Here is a 16,813-nt window from a genome sequence, read left to right on the forward strand (position 1 = left end):
CCCAGGAGATTTTTCCAGAGCTAAAAATCCATGATGCAGTGACTTGGAACTTGACTTTAGAGGTACACTGTCAGTACTTCCGACTTCAACCTTATAAACAGAGATGTCTCCGCACACACTTCGGGTCCCTTTACCTAGTTCACAACACCAAAGGAAGAAACTACTTGGAAACAACCCCTAGGAAAGTATCTTCCCCAAAGCCTTCCCTTTCTTGAAGGATTTACGTTGAAAGCCTAAATAAAGCCGACTGCTAAATGTTCAGCCTAGAGCAACCAGTCTCTAGGGCAAGGACAGTGTGCTCTACTACGTCCATCTGACTTGGGAGGACAGTGGGGCTCAGATCTGGAACTTAGCCCCAAGAGCTCACAATAACTAAATGATAAAGATCAGAGGCTGGCCTCTCCGCTGAACAGACGGCTTCCAACAGCTTTAAAAACCCAACGAACCAAAGACGGGAATCTGAAAAATTAATTATCAGGAAAATCAAAATCAAGGCCATAATGACATCACCTCAGACTTGTTAGCTATTGTCAAAAACAGAAAAAAAAAAAAAAAAAAAAAAAGATCACAAGGATTGGTGGGCAGGAATGCAGGGAAAAGGGAACCTTTGCACATTGTTAGCAAGAATGTAAATTGGTGCAGTCATTATGGAAAAGTTTGGAAAGAGCCCCAAAAATATTAAAAATAGAATTACCATATGATCCAGCAATCTGACTTCTGCATATATTTCCAAAGGAAATGAAAGCAAGATCTCGAAGAAATATTTGCATTCCTATCTGCATTGTACTGATATGCATATCACAGTAGCCAAGAGACAGAATCAGCCCAAGTGTCCATCAACAGAAAAAAAAAAATGGACAAAGAAAATGTGGTGCATATATCCAGTGGAATATCACCTTTCTTTTAAAGAGAAGGAAGTTTTTTTCATTTGTGACAACATCCATGAAACCAGAGGGCATTGTGCTAAGAACAAGATAACCACAGACAACTGCTGCCTTAGCTTTCTCACATGAAAAAAACTAAACTAGGTAAAGTCACAAAAACAAAGAGTAGACTTCAGCTTCCCGGGGTCAGGGGGTCAGATGCTGACAAAGGGTTTAGGGTTTATATTATACAAGGTGCTCGCACTCTGATGGTCTAACATGCAGCACGGCAACAACACTGCTTTGTGTTCTTGCAATGTGCTAAATGAGTAGATCTTAAGTGTCCTCACAAAAAAGTGAAAATGTAAGAGAGAACACTGCCCAGACTCATTTTATACACAATCTCTAAGCTTGTATAAAAAATTTAAGCAGGAGCAGCCTTTGAAAGGAAAATTGAAGGTCAATCTGATTCGTGGACGTAGATGCAAAAATCCAGAACAAAGTCTTGGCAAACTGAATTTGGCAACTTAGCAAAGTAGAACAACACCATGACCGAGCTGAGCCTCTTCCAAGAATGAAAGCTTAGGTCAATAATAGAATACATAGTAACGTATTCTGTCTCATTAGTGGGAGGAAAATCATATTATCTGAACTGATATGGTAGAGCGGTTAATAAAACTCAAACCAGCACTCAGGAAGCAGAAGTCGCTGACTGGTGAGAGAAAAGAATGTATGCATCATGCCAAAGAGCACCTCCCAGCTCACAAAATGAGTTCAGTTGTGAAATACAAAGCTCTTCACCTCCAAATACAAAAGCCCAGTGTGGTTGTGCACACCTGTAATCTTAGCACTAGACGGCCGAGGCAAGAGGATTGCTCGAGTCCAGGAATTTAAGGTCAGTGGAGGCAATACGGTGAAAACACCTCTCTCCAAACAGCAAGTCATTTCAAATAGCAACAGAGTGAGTTGAACAAAAGATGCGCAGGGCCTTTGGTGGAGAAAATTGAACACATGCAACTTTCGTGAAAAATATTTAATAAAATTTAATTAATTAGTCTAAATCTAAACACATCTAAAGCTGGAGACATCTCAGTAACATAGTACTCGTATGCATAAAGGCCCGGGTTCCTGGCCTAGTGCCACAAAAGAGGACCTAAGTGAGCAGAATGGCATCATTCCACTGCACATAGAAGGTAGACTATGTTAAAGATATCAAGTTCTATACAAATTGTTCTCCAAATTCAATATAATTCTAATAAAAATCTTAGTAAGGCATTTTTTTTCAAGACTTAACAAAGTAATTCTAGAATGTATATACAGTCAATGCAAACGGGCTGGGGTAAGTAAAAGTATCCTGGCAGATGGATTAGAAACAATTAGGATTGGGTGTTTAAAAACACAGTGGATGAAAAGCAGACCCATGGGACAGAAAAAGAGATTGTGAAAAAAGGACACACTCAAATGGACCTGGCACTGTAGAACAGGGGTATATTCATACAAAAAAATAAACATGGAGTTCTGCCCCTAGACATACATAAAAACCAATACTAGTGGGTGTAGTCTCAGCTAGAAAGGCAAAGGGATCACTAAGTCTAGGAACTCAGAGCCAGTCTGAGCAACATAGCAAAATTCCATCTAATATATAAATAAATTCAGCTCTGATGGTTCTGAACCTAATAATAAAGTCAGGACTAATGATGTGTAGGTAGGACAAGATTCATTTTTAAAAACCGAGCAACAAAATAAAAAATAGTTATTAAAGTTGAATACTATTCAGGCTTTGTGTGGTTAGAAAAAAGTAAAGAAGCGTGAGCCTGAGCCTGAGCCTGAGCCTGAGCCTGAGCCTGAGCCTGAGCCTGAGCCTGAGCCTGAGCCTGAGCCTGAGCCTGAGCCTGAGCCTGAGCCTGAACCTGAGCCTGAGCCTGAGCCTATGAAGACATGTGTAGCATACCCAACAAAGACTCCTTATCCAGAAGGCTGGAGAATGCCAGAGAAAAAGAAAGAGAAAGAAAAAGAGCAGGGAAAGTACCACTGGTCTCCTGAGAAGAGGAAGAACCAATAGCTAAAGTATATAAGACACACATCAACTCATTATTAATCATAGAACACAAGTTAATATCATACTAGAGTAGCTATTCAAAAACAAAAAGAAAAAAAACCAACAAAACCATGCACTGGCAAGGACACTGGACCACAGACATTCTCATGCATTGCCGCCAGGAAAGCAGCTTGACCCAAGCACCAGAGAAAGAAATTGGCATTGCTTCATGTGGCAAATATTGGAAACTGGTTTGTTCAACTTTCATTCCAACCTCCTTCTAGTAGGCCTCCCTGGATTTCAAAAAAATAAAAATGAAACTCAAGAAGTATTTCCAAGACACCAGTAGCAGTCCATTGTAATTAAGGTTTCACTCATCTAGCATTCCCAGTGAGATGTTAACTAAGTCAAGTGGCAAGCCAGGCGGGGCTGAGGGTACTCATTTCGTGGACGAGGATTATAATGGTGGCTTCCCAATTTGAGAAGGTGGTTTCAGAGCACAGGCTTGATTCCGGAGCCAGCAGGTCTAACCATGGCTTCCTGATTTAGCTAGAGTGGTTCCCTAATTGTACCTAGAGCCCTGTGGCTTTGGAGCCAGAATTGAATTGGCAGCGTTCTGGTTTAAAGCACAGCTTCTTCTTGAAAGAGAAAAGTGGTGGCTTCCCTGGTGGCCCTGTCCTTTGGTGTGGCTTTGGGAATTATTCCTAAAAGTTCTGTGCAGAGTCTATTTCTTCAACCTTACCAACAATTCTGTAAATGATCAACAGCCTATTTAAAAAGATCCCTTTCTGCTTTAATGAACACGTACTGTTCTTTGTAGCTGTGTCTCTACCCAATACAGCTAGCAAAGCTGAACTTGCACATCCTCAATGGTCCAGCAATTACAGTTTTAGGAATATATTCCAAAGAAACTCTTCTTGTATAAGCCAACACCATACACAAGGCTATTTACTGAAGCGTTGTTCTTAATGTTGAAAATAAAAATAAAAAATGTGGGCTAGTAAGATGGCTCAGCAGTCAAGGGCACTTACTGCCAAACCTGACACCCTGAGTTCGATCTCAAGGATCTATGTGGTGAAAGGAGCCAACTGACTCCTACGTGTGCTCTGAGCAGACATCCTCTGTATCACCTGTGCAAGGGCACATACACACCCACATTAAATAAATCAATCTAATTTTTAGGAATTTTTAAAACTAGGAACAGCCCAATGTCTATTGAGAATAGAATGGATAAATAACTCGTGTTATGATCAAGAGAACACTACACAAATATGAAAATAAATGACCCGTGTCTTTGTCTCTCTTTGACTAGATTACAAAATTAATGTTCAATGGGAAACTCACAGAATATACATACATTGCCTAGCACATGCAAGACCCTCATTTGCTCTCCAACATCATGAAAAAGAGGGCAGAAAGATGATAAAAACCAGAAGACCAGGACAGCACTAGGACACAGTGTCTTCTAGACATAACAAGGATGCTGCACCCATGAAAAGCCAACAATATGGTTGCCTAAAACAAGACCTTTATGATGACAATACCAGTAAAGATGCCAACGGGGATGGGAAAATTCCATAAGGTATCATCCCTAGATAAAGAAACTATAAACAATCAGTGACTGCTAGGATAAGGATAATCAATTTTTTGGGGTGGGACATAAATGTTATGACACAGTTCTTATGTAGGAAATTGTCAAAAATAAATAAATAAAATATTGTGAAAGCAATATTTTAAAAAAAAAATGAGTGGTTATAACAGTATTACTCAAAGTCCTATGTCATTTAACGGTCCGAAAAATACGTCATTAAACAATTTCACCTGCACACTAAAATAATATATTATTATATCAAAATAATATTATTATATTATTTGGAAATACATAGATATGTGATAAGATTGTAAAGGGATCACAGGGATAGTTGGGAATGGTGGCTCACACCTACAATCTTAGCTCCTGGGAGCTTGAGGCAAGAAAATTATCATGGGCTCAAGGCCAGCCAGGGCTATATGGAGGTACCAGGACCACCTGGGCAAGAGCGAGATCCTATATAAAATATCAAAAGAGGAATTGGGACATGGCTCAGAAGGTAAAGACACTTGTCACCAAGACTAGCAACCTGAATCCAGCCCCCAGGACTCATAGGGTGAAAGGAGAGAGCTAACTCCTGCTAGCTGTCTCTCATCTCTACACACTTGCCATGGCTCAGGCACATAAATGAAAAGATATACAAACAAATAACATAATTTTTTTAATGCAAAGACAGTCGGTGAATTCAAAGCTAGTCTGTTCTATGCATGGTGAGTTTCAGGATAGCCAGCACTACACAGTGAGACTGTCTCAAAAGAGCAAAAACTAAAATAAAACAAAGGATGCAAAGAAAGAAAAAAATCCACAGAAAGTAGTCAGCACAGACTTTAGGACAATCACTGCTTTTTAAGTAGAAATGAAGATGCTGTAAGAAAGGGATGTGAACCTGCCGCAGGCCCGTGATGCCAACACCTAAGAGGACCAGAAGGCGACGGACGTTCTGAATGATGCTGAAAATTATAGACTGCATTAAACCCTGTCTCAAAAGCAGGTGAATAAAACATGTTCATGTGTGCACACGAGCCAGCGTGCATGCACACACACACACAGAGAGAGAGAGAGAGAGAGAGAGAAGGGAGAGGAGGAAGGGAGGGAAGAAAGGAGGGAGGAAGAGAGAGGATTTCCAGGGTACTGACAATGGGTCCCTCTAAGGTAGGAACTTGGAACACTTCTAACTATTGCAGACTCCTCTATCTACTGCACATGATTAGCGTCATTATCTAAATGTTAGAGAAAATGAAAAGAAGGCAAGAAAAAAAGGGAAAAAAACAACCATATGCTAACATGTCCGACATTATAAATCCTGTCCTAAAGGCATACCAGTACAAAAGTGAAGGGACAGAAGGGTGATGTGATTAGTGCACACTATTTAAAATGACAAAAACTTAGAAATAATACAAATAACTCTAAGTTGGGAATGAAGACACATCCAGCATACTGAAGCAGAATTCAACTGTGAAATGCAGGGAAGAATTGTATCCATGGATAGGATGGCTCCAGTATATATATTCTGTTCATGTATACATATGTATATATATATATATATACACACATATGAACTTGGGGCATATACCTCAATGATAGAACATGTATTTAACACTTCATGAAAACGGGTTTGATCTCTAGCATAGGGAGAGAAAGAAAGAAAGAGAGAGAGAGAGAAATAGACAACAATGAGAAAAGTCTTCTGTATTAAAAGAGAGAAAATATAGAATGTTTGAAATACTATAAAATAGTATTTATATATGTATATGAATGGCATTTACTTGCAAAATGGAAGCATTAAAAGAATAAATAAGAGCTGGACGTGGTGGTGCATGTCTCTAATCCCAGCACTCTGGAAGGCAGAGGCAGGCTGATCTCTGTGAGTTCAAGGTCAGCCTGGTCAACAAAGTGAGTCCAGGACAGCCAAGGCTACACAGAGAAACCCTGTCTCAAAAAACCAAGAAGAAGGAGGAGGAGGAGAAAGAGAAATAAGGACTAGAAGATGTCTCAACAAGTAGAGGGCTTGCTGTGTAAGTGTGAGGACCAGTGTTCGAATCTCCAGTGCCTACATAAATACGATGTGAGCGTGAGAGCCTGCCTGCAATTCCAGCACCCCAAAGGCAGAGAAAGAGGGTTTCTGAAGCAAGATGTTGTCAAGCTCTTGGTTCAGCTCAGAGACCCTGCCTCACTGAATAAGTTAGAAAACTATTGAAAACAACTCCCAAAACAGCCTCAGGCCTTCACATACACAGACACACACATGCAGCCACAAATATGTGAACATGCACAAACACACACCACAGACATGTGAAAAGAAAAAGAGAATAAATAAGCTAATAAAAGCAGCTAGAGAAATGGCTCACAAGTTAGGAGCGCTTACTATTCTTGCAGAGGATCCGAGTTCAGTTCCCAGCCTCTGTGTCAGGTAGCCTGTAACTCCAGCTCCAGATGATCTGAAGCCTTCATCTGGCCTCCACAGGTACCCACATAGGCGTAACATACACTCACACAACATATCCACATAAATAAGAGTAAATCCATAATAAAAACAGATAATGAAAATAAGTACTTGTAGAGGAGAGACAAAACCGAGACTGAATACAAGCATCTCTAATTATATAGTTTTAACTCTTGAAGCGAGCAACTGTTTTACATAGCCCAATCCTAAAGTAAAAGACTAAAGCAAGCCCTAAAACTGAAAACAAGCTAAAACAAACTAATAATTTTAGAAACAGCCCCCAGAGAAGGAAGAGATTTTGTGGCCAATGCTTTGGCAACCCATGTTTGGGGGCACCCTCCTACAGAGAAGGCTTAAATTTCATTCAACCATTCTATTGCTAGAGAAAACACTGGGATGTTGTTTTAAAACTATGAATATCATAGGATGATATAATTAAGTACAGCTAAACTATTATAAACTAAAATAACCATATAAAAAGAAATGTAGGAACAATTTCAAAGAGGTTGAATTTTTTAAGAAATCAATCTTAAATTTAAAGATTGGGAAAAAAACAATGCAATGTTTTATTGGTAAATTTGGAAATATCGGGATGTGTCTAATCTTTCGGGGGTGGGGAGCCAAGACACTGGTCTCAGGCTGGAGCCCATCCTGAACCCCTCTCCTTAGCCTCCCAAACAGCTGGGACTACAGTTTCATGCCAATGACCTGAGTAGGCTCCCGAAAGCCATGCTTAAAAAACGAAAACGGTCTGATAGTGTGCATTTGTAACCCTAGTGCTGAGGAGGCAGAGACACACGAATTCCTAGGATTCTCTAACCCACCAGCCCAGCCCATTAGTTAAGCTCCAGGACAGTAAAAGGACCTGCCTCAAATAAAAAGAAGGAAGAGGAGGAGAAGGAAAAGGAGCAGGAGGAAGGAAGGAAAGAAATGAATAGAAAAGAAAAAGAAAGAAAGAAATGTGGACAGCGTTTAAAGGACGGCACACGAGGCTCTCCTCTGGCCTCCATAAGCAAACATACACGCCTACTGTATGCATACCTGCGCACACACGAATGAATGGATGGATGGATGTAAATGAATGAATAAATTTCCTCTCTCTGTCACTGATGATGAATTTGAAATACCTTGTGGCAGAAACCAGGATTTTTTTTTTTTAAAGAAGGGTGGGGAGAGATAAAGACATGCCAGAAGGCCCAGTGGCTAGCTCAAGATGCACTTACCAAATATGCTCAAGACAATTTCTTCATTAAAAATGTATGAAAAGAGCTGGCACGGTGAAACTGAACACCTGAATCCCCTGGTGCTATGTGGTCATGTCCCATAAGCTGCCCTCCTGCACTGTGGCATGCGCACACCTGCACACATAACATACACACAAAAGTAGCTAAATGCTTGTAATGTAACGATGGGGATTGAACACATTTTTACCCAGGAGGCCATCATGACTCATGTTAAGAGAGCTGACTTTCTCAGCTTGTGAAATCTGAAAATTACAACGAAGAGGAAGGGAGCGGAGCCAGGGGCATCACTTGGTGACGTGACGTGTGCTGAGGTGGTCAATATTGGTTTAAGCTTGTCTCTGGGGTGTTTTTTCGTGATCGATAGTTGATGTAGTAGGGCTCAGCCCACTGTGGGAAGTACCGTCCCTAGCAGTCTAGGGCTGTATGAGAAAGCTAGTTAGACAGAAGCCATGGTGAGAACAAGCCAATGAGTGGCATTCCTCTGCCGTTTCTGATCCAAGCCCCTGCTTTGCATTCTCACCCTGACTTCCTTCAGCGATGCAGTGTGACCTAAGAGCTGTAAGGTGAAAGTTGGCTCTGGTCAGCAGTTTATCAAGCAACAGAAAGCCAACTATTCAAGCTCTTACCTAGCATGTGTAAGGCCCTGGGTTAAAAATCTCAAAAAACCAAGGAGACCAACACCAGAAGGCCTGCTAACACTCCCATGCCCGCCCATTCCTTCAGATGATTCATGGCTGCAGCAATCCATGTTGATAATCCTGTGGCTAGTCCTGCGTCCACTCCGGTAGAATTTACTGTGACAATGGCCACTCTCAGCTGCTCCATCGTAGTATCGAATTCTCCAGTCCAATTACCTAAAATATAGCTCGACAATTGTTTAGACAGATTTGCAGCACAGGAAAAATTCTCATGTTGTATGCTAGTGACACAAAGTCCAGCATACTTTCATTGATAGCCAGGTTGAGCGATTTGCCATAGGGTATCAATTTGCTCCTGCAAGAGGTCAATCCTCTGATTGAACACCATCAAGCTTCCTTTTAGTTGAGCATTAATTCCTTTATGTACAACTAAGGCATGAGCTACATTGGCTAAATGATTATTCAGGGTCTGAGCAGTCTGCCCAGTATGACTCATGGCTAATGCCCTGGTGGTAGCTCCAACAGCCGTCAATGAGATGGTAGTAACAATGGTGGCTGTAGTTCCAAGATCCCTTTTCTGTCTGAAGAGAGTCATAGTGTGAGGGGCATCAATGGGCACAGGCACACAGTGAGGCATGCAAGTAACCAGGGCATACCTAAATTTACTAGCATTCCAGCATTGGGCAAAAGAGGATTGTTCAATGTTCCTGAATAAACTGCATTGAAAAAAAAAAAATCTCAAAAAAAAAAAAAAAAAAAGAGGTGGGGAGAGAAAGAAAGAAGAGGAGAAGGAGGAGGAGAGGAGAGGCAGACAGGAGAAGTAAACATTTACCCTGTATTTATAAGGAAATGCTACCTGGTAATAAAGAAAAAGTCATAAAACTGAAAAAAAATCACCACTTATTGTTTTCTCATGAAATATCGAGCAAGAATAATCAGCGGGTGCTGAAAGCACGAAATCAGATGGATGATAGGGTAGAGAGTGGGAGAGGGACAGGTTCTCAGCCTCAGGCACAAGGTTAAGACATGGACAGCTCAGTCTGGTGTTCTGTCACAAAGCAGTGGCTATGGTCGCTGATAATGTGGTATTCACTTCAAATTAATCAAGAGAGATGTTCACGCTCTTACCACAGAAACGCAAGTTGGAAGTGACAGATGCGTTTGCTTCGATCGCTCCACAGTGTGCACAAGCATGGAAGCAGCATGCTATATGTCCCCTGAGTGCCATAGAATCACTGTCCATTAAAAACAAAAGTTTGGAAAACAGTGTTTAAAGCGAAATGTGGGTGGTGAACTAGATGTTTGCGAGTAGGTACGGATCAGTCCACAGATGGTTCTCCAATCCCAAAGAGGAAGTGGAACCTCTCCGTGTAGAGGCCTGGCTATTGCCACCTTAAGCAGGTGAACCAGGCAGCGCCTACCTTGTGGCAGGATACAAAACGACACTGTCGCCCATAGATGCCCTCCTCAAAGTGACCTTCCATCCAGGTAAGTCTTAGTTCTTTATGACGCCCCAATACAAGAAACGCGGAAGAGCAAGCCAGCCAAGATAACCAGATAGATCCAGAATGAAGAGCATTCTGAAGATTCAGGGCAACAGCCTACTCGGGAAGAAGGGACCTGGGGAATGGTCGTCTACACGAAGAGGATGCTTTTGACCGGATCTGGTTTTAAGCAAGAGAAACAAGATGTTTGCGGGCCAACTGAGGAGACTTCAACAAGACAGTTATAGTTGAAGCAGCGCAACGCTGTGACTGTGTCACCTGAGGGTGTGTTCAAGCACTTAGAGATGAAACCATATTTTCTGGCTTGTGGTTTTACGTCGTTTTAAAGATAGGGTCTCACCGTGTAGCCCAGGCTAGCTCCAGGCTCACAATTCTGCTACCGAAACATCTCAAGTGTTGAGAATACAGGTATGTATCACTATGTCTGGCTATAAAAAGAGGTCTAGAAAATGATGCTTAACCTTTAAGTGTTTCTTACATTAGGTATCTCTATGTATACATATATACATACATATATACACACATGTGTATGTATGTATATGTGTATATGTGTGTGTGTGTGTGTGTGTGTGTGTGTGTGTTTGTGTGTGTAGGCCTTCAGTATACTCAGATTTACATCTGTAGATTCAAGTGGCCATGAATGGAAAAACCATTTTTTAAGACATCAACCCTGAACAGTCACACACTATCTGCTGCTATTATTCTCTGAACAATGCAGTCTAACCGTGATTCACACAGCACTTGTAGTGTGTTTGATATCATCAGTACTCCAGAGAATATTTAAAGTACACAGGAGGCTGTGTCTAGATTGTGTCTAGAATGCTATACCATATTACACAAGGAACTTGAGGAGCAATAGATTATTGTCAGCTTGGAGGGCCCTGCAGCCAAACCCTCAGATTCTAAGAAACAATTGAATACATATGTTGACGTGAGAAGTAAATATGGCCAAATATTAGATTTGCGTGAGTTCTTTGTGCTCTCCTTTCACTTCTCTGTATTAAGTACTTTATAATACAAAGGCAAATTTAAAGTGAAGTATAAACTGCAAAAAGAAAAGGTGGGGCTGGAAAGATGGCTCATTGGTAAGACCCACTTGCTATGTAAGCATAAGGACCTGAGTTTGAATTCCAAGCAAATATGTAAACAGCTGGGCATGATCGTGTTTGCCGGTGACCCCCGCCCTGTGGAGGGTGGAGACAGGAGGATTGCTAGGAATGTATTGCTGCCAGGCTGGCTCAAAGTTCCGTGAGAGACCCTGCCTCAAAGGCATAAGGCAGGGAGAGTGATAAAGCTAGACACCTTTTGTCTTCTGCTGTACTGCCCAAGTGTACACACTTATAAATATGCATGCACAAAGGCACCACACAATACACACACACACACACACACACACCAAAATGAATACCAAAAATTTCACATATTAAACAATGCAATCAAGTTGTTTAATTCCAAAAATATTTGCTCATATATAAACATACATAATGTATAACGAGCCAGATAAACTCCTTGCTCCACAAGCTTGAGGACCCAAGTTCAGATACCCAGAGCCCACCAAAAGACAGATGCGGTGACGCAGGTTTGTAATCCCAGAACTTCAACAGGAAAACGGCGGGCAGATACAGGAAAATCCCCGGAAGCTCTTGAGTGGGCTGGTCTAGCATACTCAGTGGCAGACAGGAGACCCTGTGTCAAGATAGAGGGTAAGGACTCACACTGGAGGCTTATCCCCTAACCTCCATGTGCCTGCATTCACACACACAAACACAAGCACAGGCACAAAGAAAACGAAAAAATTTAATACAGAAAAAAAGAGTTCCCAGGACACATTGTATGCTCTGAGTAACGAGATGGATAAAGGCAGGTGCCAGCATTAAAGAACGTCACTGACTGCTAATAAACAGACTGGTTTCACAATTTCACTATTCCCGCTTTGGAAACATCTGCCTTGGAATTCCAATGTCTATCGCCATTCTTGGTTGTTTGCAAGTGTTGACTAGATGCAGGTCTTCCCGGAGGCCAGCCTTCTCTCACCAGCAAGCATAGGCCAAAAGAGATGGCAGCTTTGAGGGCACCCGTTTACAGATTCGGAAGTAAATCTACCCCAGGAATTTCCCAGTGGTGGCTCCAAACATGTAAGGGTTCAAAAGGCTGGAGAATAATATCTTCAGGACACATTTCCACCCAAAAATGTAATAATAATTAAATCTGTCTTTGAAGGACAATTTTCAGAGTCAAGATAACCGATGTTCCTAGGTTTAGTCAATCTTTGTTGAATAATTGGATTCTTTTTTGTTTGTTTGTTTGTTTGTTTGGTTGGTTGGTTGGTTGGTTGGTTGGTTGGTTTTTGGTGTTTTGGTTTTTTGAGACAGGGTTTCTCTGTGTAGCCTTGGTGAAGTGGAAGTTTCTGGTTTCTTTGAAGACTGAGTTGAGTCATGTGACGTTTCGCTAGAAACTGTCTTGTGCCAGGGCATGTGATGTTTTGCTGGAAGCTGGCCTGTGAGAGGGCACTTGCTGTTTTGCCGTGAGCTGGCTTGTATGAGGGGCGTGACTCTGGGCAGCTGAGAACATCTGTGGGTGGACTGTGAGGAAAGGAGATATATAGAAGCCCACGGACAGTGAGACATTCCTAAGCTGATGATAGTGTTACAACACTTGACTTCGCAGAGAGAAACGTTCCAGAGAACTTCTCAGGGCGATCCAACTGAGTCTTGCGGCTTTCCCTGATGTGTCCCTGATCTGCTGATTTGTGTTCTGTTTGGTGTTGGCAGTTGGACTGGACTGCTGGTATCTGGATTAAAAAGAGTGGAGTCATCCCAAGGAACTACTTCTAAAAAGGTCTACAAAAACCCCCTTTACCTAATAACCTCCTTTCTCCCCTTCCTCAGGTCAGTGGGTAGAAGGGAGGTATAAGCATTTAATAACCCTCAATAAAGTAGGTTAGGTGAAAATTCTAAACCTACACCTTGGCTGTCCTGGAACTCACTCTGTATGCCAGGCATGAGCAGCTTGGCAAGGCAGAGACCACTGGGCAGATCATGGATCATTCCAGTCATCCACCACCTCTTCCTTCTGCCAAAAGAATATTTTGCCTGTGTGTGGGCAAACTGAAGTAGTGATAAAAAACAAAGTTAAACAAACAATAAAACACCAAGAGTGAGAGGTATCAGCACCCAAAAGAGATCCACCAGCCTCTGCCTCCCAAGTGCTGGGATTAAAAAAGTGTTCCACCAACTATCGGATATTATTATTTTTTTATATTTATTTTATTATTATCATTTATTACAATTTATTCAATTTGTATCCCAGCTGTGGCCTCCTCCCTCATCTCCTCCCAATCCCACCATCCCTCCCTCTTCTCTCTCTATGCCCCTCCCCTAGTCCACTGACAGAGGAGGTCCTCCTCCCCTTCCCTCTGATGCTAGCCTATCAGGTCTCATCAGGACTAGCTGCACTGTCTTCCTCTGTGGCCTGGCAAGGTTGCACACACACACACACACACACCAGGAAAAGGTGTTCAGAGAGTCTGCCACTGAGTTCATGCCAGAGAAAGTCCCTGCTCCCCTGACTAGTGACCCTACTTGGAAACTGAGTCTATGGGCTACATCTGAACAGGGGTTTTAGGTCCTTCCATGCATTGTCCTTGGTTGGGGTATCAGTCTTTGAAGGGCCTCCAGGGCCCTCAAAGAGCTCTCAGTTTTTATGGCTCTGTTGGTTTCCTTTTGGAGCTCCTGTCCCCTCCAGGTCTTTCTATCTCCCCCTTCTTTGATAAGATTCCCTGCACTCTGCCCAAAGTTCAGCTATGAGTCTCAGTCTCTTCTTTGATACCTCAGTCAATAGAGTCTTTCAGAGGCCATCTGTGGTAGGCTCTTGTTCCCTGTTTTCTGTTTCTGATGTCTATCGAATATTTCCTTCTAAATGAGGATTGAGCATTTTCCCTAGGGTCTTCCTTGTTGTTTAGCTTCTTTAGGAGTACAGATTTTACTATGTTTATCCTATATTATATAGCTAATACTCACTTGTAAGTTGGTATATACCATCTGTGTCTTTCTGCTTCTGGGTTACCTTACTCAGAATGATCTTTCCTAGTTCCCACCATTTGCCTGCAAATTTCATGATTTCTTTGTTTTTAATAGCTGAGTAGTATTCCATAGTGTAAATGTACCACAGTTTCTGTATCCATTCCTCTGTTGAGGGACATCTAGGGTGTTTCCAGCTTCTGGCTATTATGAATAGAGCTGCTACGAACATGGTTGAGCAAATGTCCTTGAGCATATTTTGGATATATGCCTAGGAGTGATATAGCTGGATCTTGAGGTACCATGATTCATAATTTTCTGAGAAAGAGCCAGATTGATTTCCAAAGTGGTTGTACAAGGTTACATTCCCACCATATCCAATAGTTGATTTAAAAACATATTTAGATTTATTAGCCATGAAATAAAATGAAAAATTATACTGAAAATCTAGTATATGTCAAACACTAGATTCGTTGTTTGCATGTCTCATTTCATTTAGTCTGTGCAAGAATATTTTAGTTATAATTTTACCTTGTTAAAAAAATAGGTATATTACATCAAAGCTAAATAACATAAGTAATAGATATAGAATTCAATAGTCAGTTATTTTCTTATATATCTTTTCTTGCTGGAGAAGACAATATTTCTTGGCTAATTTAGTGCTCTAATTGAGCATTTGCAAGCCTTGAGTTCAATCACCAGCACAAGATTTTAAAAGTGAATTGTGTTTTTGAGTCTACACATGGATGTGTCTATCTATGAGTAGAGAGATGAACACCCATGACAAATATATTAAGTGCATAACAATAGTTATGCTACTTAGAAATCAAAGGTGAATTATGGGTATTTGTAAATCTGCATCATACATTAATATATATATCAATTTTGTTAAAATTGTGTCTATCAAATCTTATTTTTATTTTTTAGAAATGTAAAGAGGATGTCTGAAATTTTAAACAATATAAATGTGCACAAATTGATCACCTAGCTTTAGAAAAAAATAATATTTTGTACATTCGTTTCCTCTTAAAAAGAGAAAAATTCCTTGTGCCAAAACTTTTGGCATCAAAGTAAAGACTAATTTACCTAGAAGACTATTTTGTTAATGAGACTAGTTATCACTATGCATTAAGTATGCTATTCACATAATACTTCAGAATCTTGCTTTGTGGAAGTAGTTAAAATTTGTCAAGGTCCTACAAATAAAGTTTCATCCCCCACCCCCACCCCCAAAAAAGGGTGCCACCGCCACCAGGCAGATAATTGGATTCTTTAAAAAAAAAATGACACTTTTTCTTTATAAAGCAAGAATAAGAAAACTGGTTAAAAATTTTTGGGGGGTCCCGGACAGCAAAGGTGAGAGGTCAGACCATCTGAGGCAAGCTGGCCTCTGAGAACTAGTTCTTTAGCTTTCCTAAGCACACGCACCCCTGTAAAATTGTAAAGTAATCCTGAATTCCAGCGTCACTGGCTTCTTCTTATCCAGGAACTACAGTTTAGAACATCACGCCCTAGTCATGCCACTCTTCCTGAAGTTCTTCTCTCCCTGGACACTTGGACTTCATCTGCTGTCTGTGAACACATCTCCTGCCTCCTTTCCCACATGGTTCATTACATGTGGGAATTTCACAAGCCTCACTCTCCTCGCTCCCTAAAATAGTTACACCCTTTCCACAGCTTTGGCTATCTCCTTTCTACAGATGATTCCAACTTAACATCAGCCTCATTTTAGCTTCAGTCTTGAATCCCACACCTAAATTACCAACTCCAGCTTTCCTTTCTCTTCCTCTGTGGCATCCTCAGAGAACAATATACATCTTACCATGAGGGTCATCAGCCTCTCAACACCCTTCATTTTATGCCCTGGGATACTATTTGGTCCCCATGCCAGATTTGGAAATCACTGGTGTTTCCTTGTCTGGTGTGTGTGTGTGTGTGTGTGTGTGTGTGTGTGTGTGTGTGTGTGTGTGTTATGTGAATAAGTGTCATAGATATGGAGGTCAGAGAACAACTCTGTTCTCTCCTTCCACCTTTTCAAGTTCCAGGGCTCCAACTCAGGTTGTCAGGATTGTGTGCAAGCACTTCACCCTTGAGCCTCCTCAGTGGCTGGATCACTACTTTTTATGTGACATTTTCCAGATGAAATCAGCCCAAGGCCAAGCATGTCCCCCATAAAAGTTGGCTATGATTTGTTGTGATGCCCTTGGCTTCTGGAAGGATCTTACGAGAAGCTGTGTGACTCAGAACTGCCGCTTTACTTGCTGCTGAAGTGTGGCTATGTTAATATTACATCACAAAAGGGACCTTTTATGAGGCACTCTCTGCCTGTGAGGAGAAAACCAGGGCAGAGGCAGCCTCCAGGCACAGTGATGCCTTGCTTTGGGTTGGTTTAGTGACCCACTTGTTTCTTGAGGACATCTGTTCCTACCTGAGAACACTCACTCACCTGAAGGAGATGTTCAAAGGTCCAGT

Source organism: Meriones unguiculatus, chromosome 19, assembly GCF_030254825.1.
Source record: "Meriones unguiculatus strain TT.TT164.6M chromosome 19, Bangor_MerUng_6.1, whole genome shotgun sequence".
Classification (NCBI taxonomy): Eukaryota; Metazoa; Chordata; class Mammalia; order Rodentia; family Muridae; genus Meriones; species Meriones unguiculatus.